Here is a 13,406-nt window from a genome sequence, read left to right as displayed (position 1 = left end):
CATTTGTTTGCTTGCGAAACATAGTTTCACACTCCCTTAAGGGGTCTAAATAACATACCAAAAAAGCAGCTTTATATCGCGTTTTAGGATTTATGTTGTTTTTGTTTTTGTATGATTTTACTGGTGTAGATGTTGTAGCGGCTTTCTTGAAGTGGGACACTTAAATATAATAATGTATGAAATACTTTAACTTAGAAGTAACTAACAACTCACTTCAAGCGGCAACTTCAGCATCCATTTGTTATTGTTAAGAACAGCAAAAGTGCTTCGGTGTCATCTAATTTCAAATCAGTCGTCAAAGAATGACTGGATCTAAAACATACGCGTTATCGTAGTAATTCAATTAGTTCATTGCACGAGCCTTGATATCGCTAATATTTAAAGTATTAAGTCTGATTAATTAATTTACCATTTCTAATGAGCATAAGTCAGTCATGTTCGATACATGCTTCAGTACATATAAGAACCTCTAAGTCGAATTTAGGAATTATATTCGACAGTTACTAAAGATGAATAAAAAAACAATAATATTAAATAAAGATATAGGTAGCACAAACAGAGATATTAATGATTCGTAACCAAGACTTTTCTCTTTTTTTCAAAAGTTTCGTTAAAAAAAATATATATCATTGGAAGTAATGTGTATTTAAAATAATGAAAAAAGACAGGCCATAAATGACCCGAATATAATATACTTAAGCATACATAACGATATTTGAACTTAAATCTGAACAATAGATTTACTTTATATATATTGTTGTAACACTTACGAGGAAGTCAAGAAATTGCCATTATATTTGTTTCGCATTCCAAGTACAATAATATAATGCGAAACAACTAGAAAATACTATAAAAAACTAGTGAATACAAACAATTGACTGAGTTAATGGTTGAAATACCATTTGTTGATTACTCTGTCACATTACACATACATACATGCCACGCATATATAACTGATAAACCCATATTAATACATACTATAAAATTTGCATCTAATGTGTGCCCTCGTGCCGCCCTCGTAAGTAAAGAGTGATGTTTAGAAACAAAGTTTCAGACAAAAGTTGTTCATTTTTTGATAAGGAATATTTTTTACATTTTAACTTTTGTCTTATCTCTAACGGTTTACAATATGGGTCTAACGAACCCAAGACCCAATTGACCTATGTTGCTCATTTAAAAACTCGACCTCACTCTTTAAAAATTTCAGCTTGATATCTTTTTTGTTTTTGAGTTATCGTATTGACAGGCAGACGGACAACCGAAAATGGACTAATTAGATGATTCTATGATCACCTATTCGTTGTTTGCGTAGTCATGGCAGGGACAATAAAATCGATGCCAGCGCTACCAGTGAAAAATTTTGGCGTGAAAGGAGGCTGTTATAACTAATTTGCAATTCTTTACATGTTAATGTTCTAGAAAATGTCAAATTAAATATATTGAAAGACACTACTCAATTAAACTTAATGCATTAAAAATTGTGAAAATAAGAAATCAAATTGCATAAATATTATTTTTTAAATGTAAATTATCATAATTATTTATTTAAATTTGTGAGACAATAAAATTAAATTTTCAATGTAAGTCATAAATGCAATCCATACAATTATATATGCATCCATACAATTCTATAATTAAAGTAGTGTATCGTTACCATGGAAACGCATACAATAAAACTCACGCACGGTGCGAATACCAAAATTTTGTTCGTAACATCAATATTTTTAAGCGTTACAAACTTGAGACTAAACTTAATATACTGTGATATGTTTCATATTTACATGGTATAAAAACCAGCAAAAGAGAAAGAGATGAGAAAAAACGACGTGGGTAACACAATGTTTTGATTGTCTGAGAGAAAATCATTGTTAGTGTAAATATTGTAGGAGGAGAATAAATATATATTGATAGGAATGGGATACATAGAACCAAGCGAAACAAAATGTGAAGAACATAGGAAGTGGACGAACAACGACACAACATATCGAAGCTTCGAAGATGATGATTATGATGATGTTTTGGAGGGTGGTTTTGGACGAACTATAAATAGTGTGTAGTGTTTGTTGTAGTTTTCTTAGCTTAACTAAAGTATAATAACACAAGTCACGATTATTGCTTTTTATCTTAAGGAGAAAGTACTCTCTGTCTCTCTTTCTCTCTTAGATTGGAAGGAAAGAATGGAAATAGAAGAATAGATTGTTGCATAGTGTACACTCCTTATAAAAAAAATTGAACATACTTAGGTTCAGGAAGTGTCAAACTGGTGGTAACGAATGCAAAATGTTTTAAGAGTTGAATGGTTTGTCTTTCTTTTTATATAAAGTGGATAAAGTGGCAATCCTTAAGATTCTGTCTGACCTATTTATGCTTTGTGGCCATTTACATTTAAACGCAAATGATGTGCTCGGGATCAATGTTAATAGTTCGGCATTCAGAATGATAATTAAACTGCCACTTTGGCTATTAGAATAATACTCCACTATAGCTTCTTTCGAAAAAAAGACCGAGTTTCAAAAGAAAAAAAAGAGGATTTTTTTACTCATAATTTGCCTGTACTTAACATTTAAATTATTCCAAACAGTTTCAAAAAATCCAAACCTTTAAAATAATTATGGAAAATTTTAAGTTCTTAGTAGATCTTGAGTTTTACAAACCTCGGAACCTCGGGATACGTAATAGTATGTCCGTTCTTAAGATCGCGTCAATGGTTATGTATATAACACGAGCTTAGGATTTTTATACCCTGTATATATGTAAGTTTTTAACGCTATAAATATTGACGCTACGTACAAAATTTTGGTATAGATGTTCATAAAATCACCGATAAGGAGTCCATTTCCGGTTGCCTGTCTGGCTGTCTGTCTGTTAACACGATAACTTAAAAACGAAAAGAATAATCAAGCTGAAATTTTTATAGCGTGCTCAGGACGTAAACAGTGAGGCTAAGTTCGTAAATGGGCAACATAGGTCAATTGGGTCGGTCATCTAGTAAACCGTTAGAGATAGTAAAAAGTTTAAATGTAAGAAATATTCCTCATAAAAAAATAATGCAATTTTCACTGTTTATCCGTGAGGGTGCAAATAAGGACAAAATTTTGGTGTTTATTTTCTCTAAAACCATGAAAGATAGGCAGTTGAAGATAGTTGAAGCAGGTAGCGTCAACTAGCGGTCTTATGAAATGTTCACGAAAACAAAAAAAATTGTAGGATATACTTTCGAAAATTATAGAAAAACAAATATTTGTGTTGGGTTTTTAAACTCTTCTAATTTATAAAAAAAGAAGCAATCCAAGCACTAATGTTCAGCGCATACCATACAGGATATTTCAAAAATTAACTCAGTCAATTGTTTTCACTTTTAAAATCTATTAGTTTTAAATATGTAATTTCGCTAAAATCTGCTGTATCTTTTGATATGAGATTGGTTTGAGTTGGAAGGAGAGAAAAGGTTGGAGTGATAAATTTGAAGGTAAATTACCAATTATAATATTATTTCATACAAACAACTATTTTATTATTATTACAAGCTTTTATTTAACTGTATGTATGTATGAATATTTGTCCGAGTGGAATCTTTGCAACTCTATTTTGAAGCAGTTATCGTCAACCGCTGAAATTTTCCAAGCACGCTTAGTTTGGATAATAATGTATGGTAAGGTACAAGCAAGGTTCAAGCGAATTCTTAGACTTAAATTATGTTCAATACTAGACAATGTAAAGTTCACATTGAATTCAAAAATTTTGCTTTGTATAATTTAATCAAAATGTTTCATATATTAAGGATTCGATCGTACATACAAAGCGATATAACAGAGAACCACTCACAACTATATTTGTCTTCTTAAAGATAAAATAATTCTTCACATATTATCTTACTATATTCTACATGGTGACAGGATTTTAGAATGCATGCATACACAGATAGTATGGACCAAAATCAGTTCAACAGTTTAATTAACATGTAAATTGTATTTACATGTTTATATTACAAAATGATTTTGAACAAAATGTATTTAAAATTGTGTAATATGTATGCTAACCATATTCAGTATTAGATTTAATAATAAATCTGTCAAAATTTTATCAGATTTTAAGAGTGTTTTGCTTAGTTTTTTTTTCGCTTAAAATTCGTTTGTATTTTCGTATTCTCTTCAAAGTACGGTCTAGCATATTCTACCCTAAATAATAAATTAAAATTTCATTTATTTTTTGATAATATTTCAAAAAAAATAGTAATTTAAGCTTTTGCTGTCTGAAGTTTATTGGCTGGACAATTGAACTGGATCTTTATTTTAGTAATTAATATAATTTTAATTACTGAAAATTAATTAATGAAAGTACAAATTCAGTGAAAGTACAAAATGGAAATTAAAATTTTAAAAAGGCGTGACGTCATAGTATGTAGCTTGTCAGATTTGTTTACATACTGTTTGGTATTAATTACTTATATTTTGTTTGGTATGACCATAGGTATATAATATAATTACTACATGCGTGGGTATTACATCTGTAGTATACAGTTCATTGAACTGTCTCCAACCGAGAGGTCACATATTAATACGTCATCAACAGAGAGCGCCAAAATGAATTCGTTTAAACATCTCAAAATTATTCTGTTTTAAATATATTTTTACACTTAATTACAGCATTTTTAAACAGTATTTATAATTTTTTATGTTATAACGGTGTAAACAATGAATTAAAAATATAAAAAAAATACATGAATATTTCCTATTTCTAAAATTTTGGAGAAAAACTTTTAAAAAAATTCATAAATGGGTATATACTTTGGTCTTTTTAGTTTGTTTTTTTGAAGCTACTAAGTTCAAGAATAGATCCTAAAAGTATTAAAAAAATTGTAAAAGTCAAGCATTATTTTATATTCAAAGTATTTTTTCAATAAGTTTATAAACCATAAACTTTTTCTCCCATATCACTTTTGATTAAAAGCGAACGTACACACATTTGACTTTTATAATATTTCTTGATTATGGTTTGTTTTTGGTACAATTTAGTGAAATTAGAGTGATGCATGGATAAAATTTTTTTAGGTCTAGTTAAATTTTAGAAAGAAATCTTTAACATGTTATTTATTACACATGTTTTTTACAGAAAAAACGAAAAGGTTGAATGTATTTTGTTATTTACTTAACCCTCGTGTAAAATTGTTTTAAGCGATTCAACTTAGTCCTTGAAACATGAAAGATTAATCATAAAATTTAACGATCTGTATCTAAATATCTTCTTTTTTTTTCAACGATATATGATATTTTTTATCGAGTGTAGAGTAAATTAAGCCAATAAGTGTACTACTTTAGTAAATGATCCTATTAAAAGAATTGACTATATACGAACAGATTGCTTTAAAGTAATTTTTCCTCTTTGCTACATTTGATATGAAAACTGTTTTTATGAACAACAGAATATTTAGATATAAAATATTCAAAATGACATTCGTATATGTACTACATAGAGGAGTAAATTAACTAATAATTAAAATTCATGACTGAATCTTTAATTGTAACTGAAGTCAATGGATTACTTGCTTTTTCCCTGTCTTGCACTTTTTGTGATTGTTAAACTAGGTGGAAAATTAGAATATTTGTTGTTATAAATATATAACTAAAAGCGTTTAGGTGAATGGGACTCTTATGATTGACATCATCATTTTCTTAGTTGTGAAGTCTTTGCGAATAATATTATTTTAAATATATCTGAGACTGTTGTAAACCATTTTTTTGTCACAAGGTAAGAAAAAATGCTGACACCAGCAAATATTGGAAATATTAATCAAAAAGAAGTTTCTCGAAGAAGATCCTGCTGAGTATAAAACGTACAGATATGTTGGAAATTTTGACAAGGATTTTGGAATATATTATCAATAGGTAAAATTTAATCATTAGTTTGGTCGAGTAGGAAGAGGAAAGTTGAGGTGTAAATTTATTTCACTTTTTTGTTTTAGGGCTGATGACGATTTTAAACCTATTAGGGCCAAGGTTAGTATTGATGGTGTTGAATTGGAGTTCGAAGTGGATAGTGGGGCACCAATTTCAGCTATTTCAGTGAGCATGTACAATCGATTTTTCAAAAAATTTAAATTACGTTCTACTACCAAACGGTTTATTAGCTACAATGGAAGCGCCATGAAGCCAACAGGGGTATGTAGATTACCGGTGAATTTTAGAAGCGATTGTAAAATTTTAGATGTTTACGTCATTGAAAATGGTGGATCACCCATATTAGGGAGAAATTGGATGCACACTTTTAATATCGAGTTGAGACAGTTCAATTTTATGGAAAATTCAAAATTAGAAATCCTGTTAAATAAATACAGTGAGGTTTTTGATGGAAAACTGGGAACTTTTAATAAAGGTAAAGTTAGACTAAAGTTAAAGGCGGATGCAAGTCCTAAATTTTGCAAACCAAGGCCTCTGCCAATTGCCATCAAAGATAAGGTTGAAAATGAACTGGATAAACTGGTAGCATTGGGGATACTAAAAGAAACCAAGTATAGCGTCTGGGGTACCCCAATCGTACCTATATTGAAAAAGAACGGGGAAGTTCGCTTATGTGGAGACTATAAGGTTACGGTAAATCCACAATTAGAGGTAGAACACTACCCTCTGCCAAAAATCGAGGAAATGTTCGCAAGGTTGCATGGGGGACTAGAGTTTTCTAAGCTCGACCTGAGCATGGCTTATCAGCAACTATTGCTGGATGAAAACTCCCAAAAATTGACCACAATTTCAACAACGAAAGGGTTATTCGTATATACGCGATTGGTTTATGGGGTGGCCTCCAGTCCAGCTATCTTCCAGCGGGTAATGGACTCCTTGTTCACTGGGGTCCCTGGAGTAGTCTGTTTCATGGACGATATTTTAGTCACAGCACGGAACAGAAGTGAACATCTTCAGAGGCTAGAAGCGGTTTTAAATACGCTAAGGGACGCGGGGCTGAAGGTTAGTAAAGCCAAATGTACCTTTTTAAAACCGTCAGTTTCGTATTTGGGACATGTCATTGACAAGAATGGGTTACATATGGACAAAAGAAAGATCGAAGCGATTTCGGAAGCCAGGCGTCCGGAAGACGTACGAGGGGTACAGGCGTTTTTGGGAATGGTTAACTATTATAGGAACTTTATTCCAAGAGCAAGTGAGATTTGTGCGCCTCTGTATGCTTTACTTAAAAAAGATCAATCTTTTGTATGGTCGAGTACGCAGCAAGAAGCTTTCGTCAAAATCAAAGACGAACTCATGTCGGACCGAACGCTCGCACATTATGACCCACAAAAGCCCATAGTGCTTACAGTGGATGCATCCCCTATCGGCGTAGCGAGTGTTCTAGCTCACGTAAACCAGAATGGAAACGAACAGCCAATAGCTTTCAGCTCACGAACGCTAAGTGAGTGTGAAAAAAAGTATGCACAAATAACGAGGGAAGCACTGGCTATCGCTTTCGGGGTAAAAAAATATCACCAGTATCTTTTCGGTCGAAAATTTACGCTGGTAACAGATAACCAGGCATTAGTGGCAATTTTTGGGCCAAAAAAGGGAATTCCTGCTGTAGCAGCCAACAGACTGCAACGGTACGCATTATTGCTATCCGGATACGATTTCGACATCAAGTATGTTCGATCGAAGGTCAATGTAGCCGATTTTCTGTCAAGACATGTTCCGCTAACGTCGGAAAGATCGTCTACAGAGGATGACGTTTACGTAAACTATACGACTTCCTCTGCTGAACTACCAATTACATTCGAAAATATTCAGCAGGCTACACAGGAAGATAATACATTACAAAAAGTCATAAAAAATGTCCAGGAGGGGTGGCCTAAGGAGATCTCACAGGATCTACAAGCCTTTTCAAGGCGCCAACACGAACTGTCGGTAGAAAAGGGATGTCTATTTTGGGGGCACCGTTTGATCATTCCGTTAACGCAAAGGCAACCCATATTGAACCAGCTCCATAGCTCTCATATGGGTATAACCAAAATGAAAAGGTTAGCGCGAAATTATGTGTGGTGGCCCAACATGGACGCTAAATTGGAGGAATTGGTGAATTCATGCGAAAATTGTTTGTTTAATCGCTCAGACCCTCCAAAATCGGAGTTAAAAACGTGGGATTGGCCGAACGAACCATGGAATCGAGTTCATATCGATTATTTTACTGTGTTTAACAAAAACTTCCTCATAATAGTCGACGCACACAGCAAGTGGATTGAGTGCATAAATATGGGTGCATCCATCACGTCTGAACGTACGATAGATGTTCTACGGACCATTTTTGCTAGGTTCGGGTTACCTAGGGAATTGGTGTCGGACAATGGACGGTCCCTAGTATCGAAGGAATTTGAATCGTTTTTGAGGAACAACGGTATTCGACATAAAACGATCCCTGTTGGGCATGCTCAAAATAATGGATTGGCTGAAAATGGTGTAAAAGGGTTAAAAAAGGCATTGAAATGTGCAATGTATAACCAACATTCCGGTAAGAACTTAAATAAAGTTTTGTGTAATTTTTTATTAGATTACCGCAACACCGAACATGGCACAACAGGAAAGTCACCAGCTAGCTTAATGATGAAGAGAAGGTTAAGGTGTCGTTTGGACCTACTCAAAAATGAAAACGCAATAATTACGGATAAGGCACTGCAAAAGAGTGTAGCGGAAGCTCAGGCGCGGCAGAAGCGTAATTTTGGTGGCATTAATACAAAAAAAATTAACGTAGGGGACATTGTGATTGCAAAAGACTACAGCGTTCCTGGAAAAGTTTCTTGGGCAAAGGGTAAAATCATTCAAATATTGGGAAACCAAACCTACCTTATAGAGTTAGCTGGGAATAAGAGGTGGAAACGGCACGTGAATCAGTTGATTCCGTGTAAACTTCCGTACGAAGATAATTATCTTCCCGAAGCGCTATGTAATCCTACGGAACCCATCAAGATTCACGCTTCTCCGTCAATTCAGCTTCCGGTAGAAACTCAGGAAGAAAAGCAGAAAGGCAATCGCTACAACCTTCGAAGTCGATGTCAACGACTAGAATGTTAATTTGTTCAATTCCTTTAAATATGTTCTTATGAATACTTTTGTATAATTTTATTATATTTAATTTTTTTTTAGTGTATATAGCTTAATCTCGAATTTTTTATTTTTTTTTAGTTGTATTTGAAGGTGTAGATGTATCGTTTCAAAAAAGTATATATGTGTATATGTATATATGGAATATGTCACATATGTGTACATTTCACATATATTATGATATGTGATATAATATTAATAATTCATTTATGTTGTAGCATGTTAATCCGGGGGTGCTGTAGTAATGTCGATAACAAAGTGCAGCCAGCCAAAGTGAAACGCAAGATACAATGGTACATGCGCGGTCGACGGCAGCACCGTCAGCTGACTTGGACTGAGTACACGGACGACGGACATATTTAATTCAACTAGGAATCTAACGACTAACATCACACTTTTAATACAACAATAATATATTGTAAATATTGTAAATAGTATTTAAATAAACATTGAGTCAGTAACAACGTGTTGCATAATTGTATACCCATTTAATATAATTGAAGATATTACAATATTCAAAGTATTTTTTCAATAAGTTTATAAACCATAAACTTTTTCTCCCATATCACTTTTGATTAAAAGCGAACGTACACACATTTGACTTTTATAATATTTCTTGATTATGGTTTGTTTTTGGTACAATTTAGTGAAATTAGAGTGATGCATGGATAAAATTTTTTTAGGTCTAGTTAAATTTTAGAAAGAAATCTTTAACATGTTATTTATTACACATGTTTTTTACAGAAAAAACGAAAAGGTTGAATGTATTTTGTTATTTACTTAACCCTCGTGTAAAATTGTTTTAAGCGATTCAACTTAGTCCTTGAAACATGAAAGATTAATCATAAAATTTAACGATCTGTATCTAAATATCTTCTTTTTTTTTCAACGATATATGATATTTTTTATCGAGTGTAGAGTAAATTAAGCCAATAAGTGTACTACTTTAGTAAATGATCCTATTAAAAGAATTGACTATATACGAACAGATTGCTTTAAAGTAATTTTTCCTCTTTGCTACATTTGATATGAAAACTGTTTTTATGAACAACAGAATATTTAGATATAAAATATTCAAAATGACATTCGTATATGTACTACATAGAGGAGTAAATTAACTAATAATTAAAATTCATGACTGAATCTTTAATTGTAACTGAAGTCAATGGATTACTTGCTTTTTCCCTGTCTTGCACTTTTTGTGATTGTTAAACTAGGTGGAAAATTAGAATATTTGTTGTTATAAATATATAACTAAAAGCGTTTAGGTGAATGGGACTCTTATGATTGACATCATCATTTTCTTAGTTGTGAAGTCTTTGCGAATAATATTATTTTAAATATATCTGAGACTGTTGTAAACCATTTTTTTGTCACAAGGTAAGAAAAAATGCTGACACCAGCAAATATTGGAAATATTAATCAAAAAGAAGTTTCTCGAAGAAGATCCTGCTGAGTATAAAACGTACAGATATGTTGGAAATTTTGACAAGGATTTTGGAATATATTATCAATAGGTAAAATTTAATCATTAGTTTGGTCGAGTAGGAAGAGGAAAGTTGAGGTGTAAATTTATTTCAACTGAGAAAATATAATGGAATTCCAACAAATTTAGCTCGAGCAAACTTGTGTTTCCCCGTGGCAACAGCACTACTGTCTACTAAGGAGTACGTGCATGCATTACTAGTGCATACTTTGATGTGATCAAACTTGAGACGAATCTACGAACTGTAAACGACAAGAAACAACAGATAAAAACGTTTTATACTAACAATAATAGAGTTTTACTTCAGTTTTTCAGATATTCATCTATGAATAACAGAAGCCATCTTCGTCATTATCTCAAAGTTCAGAGTCTTAAAACTATTAATTGTTAAATAGCATCCATTTTAAATAAAGTTGAAGATGTGGATGAGAAAGAAAGGAGATTAGGTGAGGATAAAGGTGATAAGTAGTGTACTTGTAACCACGTTTTAAAAGGGACTCTATCAAGGTTTCAAATATCGTGATATTGAAAAGTGGCCGCTGACCTCAAGCAAGCAAATCTAAGTATTGCGATCTAGCGTTCTTTCTGACTCAAGTGCTATCTTCTAAAATTTTGAAGATTCACTAATTACAACATTATTTCGTGAATATCATCCGAAAAGCCCTTTTCTTTAAAGAAAAGGGCGATTCTTGATAGATTTTCGTCAGGTCGTCTCAGCCATCTCGACCTCTTCCCTAATTTTTCCCTTTTCAAAAAACCGCTCGTGTTTAAAATCTATCAAAAGTTATCGTACAGCGAGTAGGTACAATAATTTTAGCGTTATTTTTCAATTGCGCATTAGTACGTACATATGAGAAGAGAGTGTCTTTACCGCTCGAGTGGCTAAAAATTATTATAATATTAGGTACTAAGCTATGAAAAAATATTTCATCAAGTAAATTGTCTAAGAAAATTACTGTTTTCATTTTTCTAGTTATTACCGCGTATTACTAACTTCCAATTTCATGCATAATAGTACATGCTAGTACTATTGATGGCAGTTAAATAGTCATTGACCCTAATTAGTCATTGTTTTCCGTCGAACATAGGACCAAAAATATTGGCATCAAAGAGCTCATTAAAGGCGTTAAATAATTGCTAAAAATTCCGCTACCTCAATTCACATTAAAATAGATATTATGAAGCAATTTGTTTGAAGGTCCCTGGTTTAAGTAACTATGTGATAAATGTAAGCATTTATCAGATACAGAGATCAAAGATGGCACTTTTGTTGAACCGAGAAAAGTTTATGCAAGACGGTAACTTTAAAAAAATTTAAGGATAAAATCAACGAGAATGCTTGGGATTCATTTGAAGAGATAGTGAAATATTTTTTAGAAAACCGACAAAACCCTTAGCAAATTTCCGTAAACTGGGTTGTAATATGAGTATACAGTTACATTTTCTGCATTATCATATTGCCTTCTTTCCTGAGAATCTTCGTGACGTAAGTGAAGAACAAGGTAATCAAGGCGCTCACCTTCGTGCCGTAGGTGAGCGCTTTCCTCAAGATATCAAGGTTATATAGAAGAGATACGAAAGAAGGTGTAACGCAAACATAATGGCCGAATAGTTTTGGAAGTTGAACCGGATAGAAAGCATAAGAGCAAAAGATTGAACAAGAGTATTGAAGAAAGTAGAAAAAATTACAAAAATCTTTAATTAAAGTTTGTCGTTACATGGCATTTCAACAATAAACTCATTCAATTGTTAGTTTCTCTTGTTTAAGACAAAATTTAATTTAAAATTCATTAATTTTTGTTTTTTCGTGAAAATTGTTGAAAAATTCTAATATAAATGTTTTGAATATAAAATGAAATAGAAAGAAAAGTTCGGATTAAGAAATCAATTCGTATTGGTTTGATGATCCAAACTGTAGTTATAAACTCATTTGATATAGTAAAGATTGATACTTTATTATACGTTAAGGTACACACACAAACACACACACACACACACACACACATCTATATAAATGAATGGATGATGTTTCCGTATCTTATGATTCTCGTTCGTTCACACACCAATACAGTCACTTGTAACTGTATTACGTAATAGAGAGTTACTTTTAACTCCACAATATTAGTGTTACAGAACAGACAGACAGTTACTTTATACCACTATGTGTGTAACGCTATGAAGCGCAAACAAGTGGAAACAACTTTCTATAACTACTTGTGTATAATATAATTTAGTAACAAAGTTCCCTAGCTATCTATCCATAAAATATAATACATACCAAATGTAGTAAAGGTTTACTATAACGTTAGCATCGCTAATCGAATTTATTTGAGCGTTTGGTCTGTCTAATTTAAGATAAATGACGCTATCAGTTTGTTGCATGTTAACTTAGAGCTCTGTGAAGTTGATCGAAAACTATGGTGGTATAGTTTTCACCAGCTTGAAACTACCCTAAAAAGAATTGTTTCCATGAGTATTCGAAATAATTTTATTTATCGAATATTTACGATATACTTAAAGGTAACTTCTTGAAAGTGTAAAGATAATGTTTGCATCCAATTTTAATGAAAATCATCTATTAAAACTATTTTGGTCTAATAACGACGAAAATCAGATCTATTTTACGGAAATACTCAGTCTGCTTTTAAATTAGAATTCTATGAAACTGGTGTCTCGAGATTCATAATTAATAGCTATTAACTATTAGGATTTTAACCGGTGATTTATGAAGATAATTTTGATCGAAAAATTGGCAAAAATTATATTGAATTCAGTGATTAATTTGTCTATTTCAAGGTTTGACGATAAGAATTTGAAGTTTCAGATCTGTGAAGCGGTGAATC

At 32.2% G+C, this 13,406-nt stretch overlaps 1 protein-coding gene across 1 annotated transcript in view; it reads right to left on the bottom strand.

Moving 5' to 3' along the window:
* LOC123301219 (lachesin) overlaps nt 1-13,406 on the bottom strand; it is a 173,760-nt gene that overhangs the window by 73,755 nt on the left and 86,599 nt on the right. The window lies entirely within an intron of this gene.

The sequence above is a fragment of the Chrysoperla carnea genome, chromosome 5 (assembly GCF_905475395.1).
Source record: "Chrysoperla carnea chromosome 5, inChrCarn1.1, whole genome shotgun sequence".
Taxonomy (NCBI): Eukaryota; Metazoa; Arthropoda; class Insecta; order Neuroptera; family Chrysopidae; genus Chrysoperla; species Chrysoperla carnea.
The sequence above is the reverse complement of the archived record's forward strand: the minus strand, read 5'-3'. Positions and strand labels throughout refer to the sequence as shown.